Below are 9,275 nucleotides of genomic sequence, written 5' to 3'. Positions count from 1 at the left end.
AGAGACCACTTGAGTCGACCGCCACTGTGAGGGTAGAGAGCTCCGACATAACTGAAACTGAGAGCATATACTGTGAAACGGCCGAACTGGTGCACCAGATGCACCTACTCCTTACCCGCCATTGGATGTGGGAAGAAGGAACATGATGCAATGTCGTCAAGTGTGCTTGCAGGTGAGTTGTTGGGGGCGTGTGGTGGTACAACACTGCACGTGCGACCATACGTTGGATCCGCATGCCATCCGCCTTGCACGTGTGCCACACTCAAGTTGTAGGAGTCAAAGCATCAGTGCAAATGTGATGCATTGGGACAGTGTCACAGAATCACCGTCTGATGAGTCAGATCCGAGCGGGTTCGCGCCCTCGCCATGCGTCTAGTAAGTGAGCTCTGTGGCTTTGGCAACCTTGATCCTATTGATGGGGGAGCTTTATGACGATTTCATCTGAGGTTAGCTTGTCTGCCTGTGCGAGGAAGAGAGCGTGAACCTAGGTGTAGTCCATGCCATCAAGGTAGAATTGGTCAAAGATGCACAAATCCTCGACGAAATTGGAAGCGAAGCGGATGCCCTCATCGTGTGATAGCTCGTGTGGGCACTTCGTGGCTTCCACCTCGACATGGTTGGTGAAGATAGTAATCATGTGGTATGTGTAATCCACGGGCTCGAGGGTGACTACGTTGCCCTAGAACTCAAGAGGGCCGTGCAGGTAGATGTCGTTGCGGACCATGGAGAGGATCTGAACATGAGGGACGAAGCTACTCGCGAGATTCCATCAATGATGAAGCCCGGGTTGCTGGTTAACATCTGGATGGGGGTTGTGGACGGGGGTGCGGATGTGCGCGAAGGCGAAGCGATGCGGGCAACACACCAGGCAAGATGGTGCGATTATTATTAACATCCTGTCATAGGGCAGGAAAGAGTGAAGCCTCTGGAACATCGCACACACCTCGTATGTCCCCGCATTGGACGAGTACCAAACTGCGATGCCATGAAGACATCTTGGAGATGAGCATGCATGGTCGATGTTATGGCGGGGGAGAAGCCACGAGTAGGCGATGTTGGAGCCGCCACCACGTCTGCAACAGGAATAGAAACTGCACACATCGATCCAACCGGAGTTCCGTTGTGGGCCCTCTAGCGTGGGGAAAGCCCAGGAGATGGGCCCTCTAGCGTTGTCATAGGCCGCCGGCATGGGTGATGGGCCCTCTAGCGTGGGGAAAGGCCAGGAGATGATTATCTATAGACACCCTATGAGGATTTTGTGAGGCACGGCCATGCCAACATCGTTGTCGTTGGCATTGTCCAAGGTGCGGCGTGAAGAGAATGAAAGTTACATGTCGGAAGATCCGGGAGCTAAGGAAAGATAGAAAGTCAAACTGACCCACAGTCATGGCTGCAATGGCTAGACTGCCAACAGCGAGCGCAATGAACGGGTTGCAACAGTGTTCCACCTTGTGGTTAGTAGCAACGCAGCGGAAGTAGCGTCTCTTCTGAGGTGGAGAAGAATGTGGCTGAATTTTCCATTTGTGGCGCGCGAGTGGTTTTTATACCTGCACTGCGTATGGTATGAGAGTGGTGTATGACAGTGGTTGTGCAGGTCGTTGGTTATATTGTCGGTGACCACGTGTAATGTTGCGTGTTGGTGTGGCTGAGCATACAATGCAATGGCGAGTCTTCGGGACGTACGATATCTATGGAGGGGAGAGGGAATGTACAGGAGAGGGTGCAAGGGAAGAAGGGAATCTCTAGGGGAGTGAGGACAAGAACTTGGAGAGCAAGAAATGGGGTGATGCATATGGCGGTAACACAGGCCATCTGCGAGCATTGCTTTCGTTCTTATATTGCAAGCCACCACTAGCAGGTGCTTCCTGCTTCCGGCGTGACCAATAATGGTGGCCTGCAATACCTAGTTAGATGACTAAAATATCCACATTGACGGGCCTCCTATGTACTTGTGATCAAGGACGGGCCGCTATAGGCAGGGCACGGAATTATATGTGCGGGGGGTGAAGGAAACAATAACCACTCGAGAGGCAAAACATCAAAATATAATTAGTTTTATGGTAATCATGTAGTTGTATTGAATTTATGTGTTTTCAATAAAAACACTATCTCTATTATGTAGGAGTATTATATAGTAAAAGAACAATATGGAAAAAATAGACACATGCGCAAAAAATTCCCATAAAAAGCAAAGCTTCCGACCATTAAGCTAGCGAGCCATTCTTTATTATTAGACCACAACCATTAGTGCATAAATGTACCTAAACAGGCCATACGTGTTAGTTCTACATAATTATACATCAGTAAATTACATCCATGCGATTTTCATATTTAAATAAAATGAACCATGACTTTTATTTTTCCCAAATGATAAGTGCCACACGTGTGACACGAAGCACTTTAGCCCTGGAGTTTTTCACAACTAAAGTTGCCATCCAAAAAGAAAAACAAACCCAAAAAAACTGAAACTTGCCATCCGAAAAGAAAGTTGTCATGCTTGACAACTAAAATTGCCATCCTTGCATCACTAAACTTGCCATAAAAAATGTTCGGAGTTGCGATGTGTTCATGCACACATGTGGCACTTATCAGGGTTCTTATATTTATGACAATTAGATTGACCTACTTAACCCAATATAGTGCATATCTAGATAGGGTGCACAATCAAACAATTTGGCTAAGATGAGATTCATCGTACCGTTGGTGGCTGGGCGTTCAAGACAATGCTCAATGCATGTATCTCTATCGAGAGCTATACTTTAGGCCATGGTGGCGATTGGGCCTTTCTGTGTGCATATTCGTTTGACGTGAAGGACGCAACATACGTGATATCATGTCATGCCCCAGGATTTGTTGCATGCATAAAATCAAGAAAATCAATGTTTATCTAGAGACATATGACTCACGCGTTGCCTGATGATCCAGTTAATTCATCATAACTAGGTTATCATGATTCTTTTGTCTAATTGGTTGCCTGATATGTCACACAAACACTTAGTACAACACAACATGCATACATGAATTGCACAACTCCAACACTAAGTGCGTAATAGAAGTTTTTTCCTGTAGGTTCATACAAACTTTAATGGAGTAATTGATGTTTCCAACCGGTTAAGCGTCGGATACTTTTATGTCAAAGCAGTTTAAAAAATGTCATGGTGCAATTATCCACCATAGTTTTATTATTAAAGTTTTTACTATTCCTATGATGACTAAGAAATAACTATCTTAAGTCATCTTTAAGAACGATTCCACGAGGAAGAACATATAGATTTTATTATTTTGAACCATTTTCACAGCTTAGAATTGATTGTTTGCTTAGGTTAGAGATGTACATGGATATCAAATAACTCTATAAATTGTCAAAACTGCTTGGCAGAATCGTAAAATAACATTCTCTTGCTGAAAAGCATACTACAGTAAAGAACATGTTAAAAAATAAAAATAAAAACATGAAACCACTAGTTTTGTGACTGCTAAAAATCATAAGCAAGAAAATATCAATCTGGCAAAAAGATTTGTTGTATATAGTATTTTGCCGGTCCAGCTTATGCTCTACTGCAACCTCACGGCTGTATGCAAATTATCAACTACACTAACTATATAATTGTATTAGATGCAATTTACATTGGGTCAAGAGGAAAGAGGGCTAGTTCTCACTTAGTTGAATGTTCCAGTCCCAATTACAACACGGCTACAAGGCAATTACATGCAACAAAAGTTGTAACTTTACTTTAGGACTGCAAAAATACAGCATAATGTAAACTGTAATTTCTATACATAAGGACTGTAAAAATTATGGACTGACAAAAATAATTCAGGGACTAGAGGACCAGTAATTTTTTTGTAAATTTAGAACATAGTCAAAAAGGGTCCCACACATAGACATCACCCGAAAATAAACATGAGACATCAGTTATATGGTTACAACGGAAATGATACAACTCTACATAGAAAATTTGTAAAAGATATGAAATTAAATTTATATAACCAAACATACAAAAAATTAAAATGATAAGGGAAATTATATAACCCCGCATAAAAGAAATGAACTATGAAATACACACATGAGAAAATAACGACCTGAACTCAGGACAAAAACCTCCTACTACATTTTGCGGCATGAATTGCAGTGTGCAGTCGGATGGCCAGAAAAATCGAATGAAGATGAATTGAAATCAGTTGAATGAAAAATAGTAAATCTGGTATATTCTAATATACTACTCATAGAAAATCTAATATACTGCTACAAATACATGCTACTCCCCCTTCTCTTTGCCACTGGCTATGGGTGGCTCGTCAATGGTCGTCAGTGGTGTTGACAAACAAGGACCTCTGGCCGTCACTCCACTGACGAACACTGAAGTCCCCTCGGGCTGGCCTCCGCTTTGTCACCATGGATCGACGTACGCCCATCTTTCCATGGACCATTCGCCCATCGGTGGTCTATTGTACCACTATCGAGCATGCGAGCCCTCGTCAATGGAAACCAGTCAGCAGAGCGGTAATCTTGCGTAGTGTGGCACACCTAAAATTAGTCAGTTCTCGCAATTCCAATGTTGATAAAGTCGGTTAAGGTGTGAGGAACTCGCCATGACCCATGTCCTCATCAAGAACTCACATCCCCCATGGATGTGAAATCCTGAGTTGAGTCAATTCTGCCGTTGTCAACATCCTCAGCGAGACAAGAGAAACGAGATTTGCTTGAAGCTATTGATACGCCCATGGCCCATCACAGGCAAGCTACGGGAAGGTAGCGTGAGTCATTGACTAGACGTTGTCTTCTTTCGAAAAGGAGGGTGTATGAATTCTTGTGGCTCGCTTACCCTCAATGTGCCAGTTCTTCAACACAACATGTACTTTCCCCTTCACACTGTAATTAAGCATCAAAAACTGGTCATATAAAAAAGGGTGTAGAGACCTGGGTTAGCTGCCGCTGGTGGCAGAACAAGGGGCAGGTGGCGGCAACGCGGCCACATGGCTCCAATTGATGTGTTTCCGCAGTGTCGCACCAGAAATAGCTACAAACAGAAGCTCCCAGGGAGCTGGAGGAGGCCAAATACAACGGCGGCGGGTGGTGACCGGACGGGTGCTGGATGACAGGAGATACATGTAGAGTTTGGCACGATGACCTTTATTTAGGTTTATGTTTTATATAAAAATCTGAATGCAATTGGTTTCAAGTTGCACATTAAGTAATTTTAACTTCCTACCTCCTACCCACTTTCTCCTAGCCTGATCCAGACTCTCTCAAAAAAAACCACCACGCCCTTTTGAGAGTTTTGACGAGATAAATGAAACAAAAAGGTCTCTAAATTTCCGCAAGGCTTACAACTACTTCTATTGATCCATCGTTCAAGTTATGGTCAAACTTTTCCTTCTAATTTAATTATTTCCTACCTGTTATAGGTACGGTGTTGAGGTCCCAGCGAAAGGGGCGGGAGTGGGGCAGTCGCCTGCAGGGGCTGGTCCCACGCTGGCAGCGATTGATTCGGCAGTTGTGCATGTAGCCACAACATCTAATGCTTCAGGAGGTGAAGAGGATGACAGTGACGATCAAGACGTCATGGCGTTGGTGGTGACAAATCGCTCTCATCCAAGAGGGGCGTGTTTTGAGCCTCGTACGCCAGAGGAGAACGTTAGGGTGAAGCTAGCGGAATGGATACAGAATGTTGCACAATGCAACACTGTTAAGGGGGGATCAGTACCATCCGTGGCCATTGTGGCACCGGATAAGCATGAAACCCTTGCTATTGCAAAGGAAGCTTCAGCCATGTGGAAAAAATGCAGTGTCTTGGTCGACATCCCAGCGGTACACTTCTATTCTCGTGCCCTAAGAACTAAGGATATCTTGTACTATATACTGCGAGAACTTCAGCTCGCAAAATCCCAACCCCAGCAGCAGGAAGTTCAAGGTGGGGGGATGAGGATATCAACAAAACAAAAAGGGAAATTCTCTCCCAAAAAGGGGAGGTTGTGAGAGAAATCACAAAAATTATCCAAGGAATGAAGGTTAACAAGAAGATTTCAGAAATCAAGAGCACTCTTCAAAACATGAAGGACAACCAGCCGCAACTCAATTTGACAGAAATGAGTAAGGATGAGCTGGGCCTGCTGGAATCCGCAAAAGATGAACCCTTGGGCATATTCCTCCGAGCATTGTGGCTGCTAAAGCTCAAGCCAGCTAAAGGTGCTCCTGCACACAAACAAGTCCAAGAAAGGAAGGGAGAGACACGTTCACGCGACGATGTCATTAAAGAAACAGCTAAGATGCTTAAAAATCATATGGAAATACACGCAGAAGATGAAAAAGAAGAACCACACACAAAGCAGATTCTTCTCAAGGAAGCCCAGTATGAAGACCTCTTACGTGAAGTGTTCCCCCCCGTGACCATCAGGAAGGACCCGCAGAACCAGGAGGAAGACTCCAAGCAAGCCACAGCCATCAACACCACCGCTGGCACTACAATTATATTGGTCGAGGACCAATTCAAAGATATGATCCACAAGATACTGCAGGAGCTGCAGGAAGACAAATCCATGAAGAACAAGAAATTAGATACAACTGAGCTGCGGGAAGACATATCTCTGAAGGACAAAAAAATAGATACAACTGAGCTGCAGGAAGACAAATCAGAGAAGAAACTAGATACAACTGAGCTGCAAGAAGTAAAATCCATGAAGAAACCAAGTCAAGATTTTATACTGGATGCTCTTATTGAAGAAACCATGGAGAGGTTTTGGGAAATCGAGTGGGAGATGAATCAACAGCTCGTCATCAAAGGGATCATGGACAAAATTAGGGATTGTTTTGATAGAAAAGGTGATGAGATAATCCTAGTTATCCTCAAACTCGATTATGACTGGGTATCCGGATGGGAGGAGACCAAAAAGGCTTTCAGCATTTTTGGTTGCATAGCCGGTGCACTGATGTTGACCTTTGAAGAAAACAGAACACGAGCAAAAGGATATTGTTGTCCGTCGCGGGAGCCTATAGACTATTCTGTTCTTGGGCTCTACCATGATATCACACTCGAGCTTACAAACCAGCAGATGAATAAAGAGAGCGCCCAGATTTTTCTCGGCATCTTGTAGAACTGTCACCAACATGAATTCTGCATGAAGATCTTCGTTCATGCTTTGTATGCCAACCCCAAGAGGAGTGATGAAGAACTAAGCAAGTTGCACAGAACCTTGCAGAAGGTTACAGACAAATCATTGGACAAAATTGCTAAGAAGATACTCAAGTTCTCTTATAGTGATATGCCTAAAGAATACAAGTCTTGTTTGATGTACCTAGCAATTTTCCCTAGACGACAACCCATCAGGCGGTCAACCTTGATAGGACGGTGGGTTGTCGAAGGGGTGATAACCAAGGAAGACTGGGCCAGTTCTGTGCATCATGCCAGTCGATGTTTTGATGCGTTGATCAATCGGTGGCTTGTTTATCCTGCCGATATTGGGGCTACAGGAAAGATAAAGAGTTGTGTGATAGGTGATCTTGTTCATGAATTCATTACCAAGATCGCTAGAAAGCGGCGCATTGTGGAAACACGCCTGTCACATCACTTGGCTCTCCGCTTCTCCATTTTCAATGACCTCCGACTCCGTGGCTTGGATAAAATAGATAGATTCTTCGAAAAGCTCCATGAAGAATCATCTCGAGTATCCCTGATCAAGGTGCTAGATCTCCAAGATTGCCAGTGCTTTGGACGGAAGAATCAAATCTACCTCAGGGACATATGCAGCAAGATGTTACTGCTCAAGTATCTGAGCCTAAGGGGAACAGATGTTACCCAGCTGCCGACTGAAATCAATAGCCTCCGTGAGCTAGAAGTATTGGATATCCGAGAAACATATGTGCCTCCATCTGCAACAGTAAATGTCTTACTCCTGAAGTTGAAGCGTTTGCTGGCTAGTCGCATTGTTCTAAGTTCGGGGGTAAGTAGTACTGAACTATTTAGTGTTGAGATCCCTGATAAGGTCGAAAAAATGGTAAACATGGAGGTATTGTCCAATGTCAAGGCACGGACGAGACAAGATATGAAAGATATTGGAAAGTTGTGGCAGCTCAGGAAGCTTGGTGTGGTTATTCAATACAAGGAGCCACACCTCAGGAATTTTCTTCGAGCTATCAGTGATCTGCATGAGTGCCTGAAGTCTCTGTCAATCACTCTTCCCAATATAGAGGACAACAAAGAGATCAGAGATTGGGTTCTTGAACACTATAAAAACTCTCCCAAGCTTCTCGAGAGCCTAAGCATTACTGGAACCACACAAACAGTGCAACTTCTTCGGTTGTTGACCAGAGATATTGACCAACTCCAACTTCGCAAGGTAACTCTATCTGGTACCCGGCTGTATCAGCCTGATCTGAAGGTCCTTGGCAAGCTTCCCAAATTAATATGTCTCAGGCTCCGAGATAACGCATACATCGATAGCAACCTCACCTTCAACAATGATGGATTCGAAAATCTCAAGTGCTTTCTTATTGAGGGTTCCAACATAACTGCCCTCAGCTTTGGAGGTGGAGCACATAAACTCGAGAAAATCGTTTTGTGCTCCACCGATGGACTGTCAATTTCTGGAGTCAAAGACCTTCTGGAACTGAAGGATGTCGAGTTGAAGAACAGCAATAAGTTATCATTGTTTGACAAGGCCAAAAACATATCCAAGGTGACTCTTTGGCATACCTCTCTGAGTCAATATGAGGTAGAGATTCTCGCCAAGATACCTAACATGCGCAACCTAGTACTCAAGGACATATTTTGTGTACAAAGCCAGCTTATCTTATACAAAGATGACTTCCCAAAGCTCAACCTTCTTACAGTCGACTTCTCTGTCACCCCCAAGACTATCATTACCGACGGATCAGCTCCTAAGCTCGAGAAAATCATCTGGTCCTTCACAAAGGACACGGTGGGTACTCTCTCCATCTCTGGCACTGACATCCTTCCAAACCTGAAGGAGCTCGAGATCAATGGTGATTTTATCCCTAGGGAGGTGGAAGAAGCATTGAAGAAACACAAGAACAAACCCAAGTTTACATACAACAAACCGGAAAACCAATACCAGGAAGCCGGAAACATACCAGAAAAGAAAGATCCTCCAAGATTCTCATTTTTGAGGAAGAAAGAGGATTGATGCCGGATGTGCCGTTCCATCATCCGTTCATCATCATCGGCTCCCATCCCGTGGTGTGGTTTGCGTGTGCTCTTTGGTTTGCCGTTGTGTGTTACTGTCTGCCGCGCATGCGTGAGCAGATATATTATGTA

The 9,275-nt window shown here is 44.2% G+C and overlaps 1 pseudogene; it reads left to right on the top strand.

Annotated features, from left to right (window-relative positions):
* Window positions 1–9,261, top strand: part of LOC123172927 (uncharacterized) — an 11,565-nt pseudogene extending 2,304 nt beyond the window's left edge.
* Window positions 9,262–9,275: the final 14 nt, after the last annotated feature.

The sequence above is a fragment of the Triticum aestivum genome, unplaced genomic scaffold (genome assembly GCF_018294505.1).
Source record: "Triticum aestivum cultivar Chinese Spring unplaced genomic scaffold, IWGSC CS RefSeq v2.1 scaffold147339, whole genome shotgun sequence".
Classification (NCBI taxonomy): domain Eukaryota; kingdom Viridiplantae; phylum Streptophyta; class Magnoliopsida; order Poales; family Poaceae; genus Triticum; species Triticum aestivum.
This window is presented reverse-complemented; position numbering and strand designations above follow the sequence as displayed.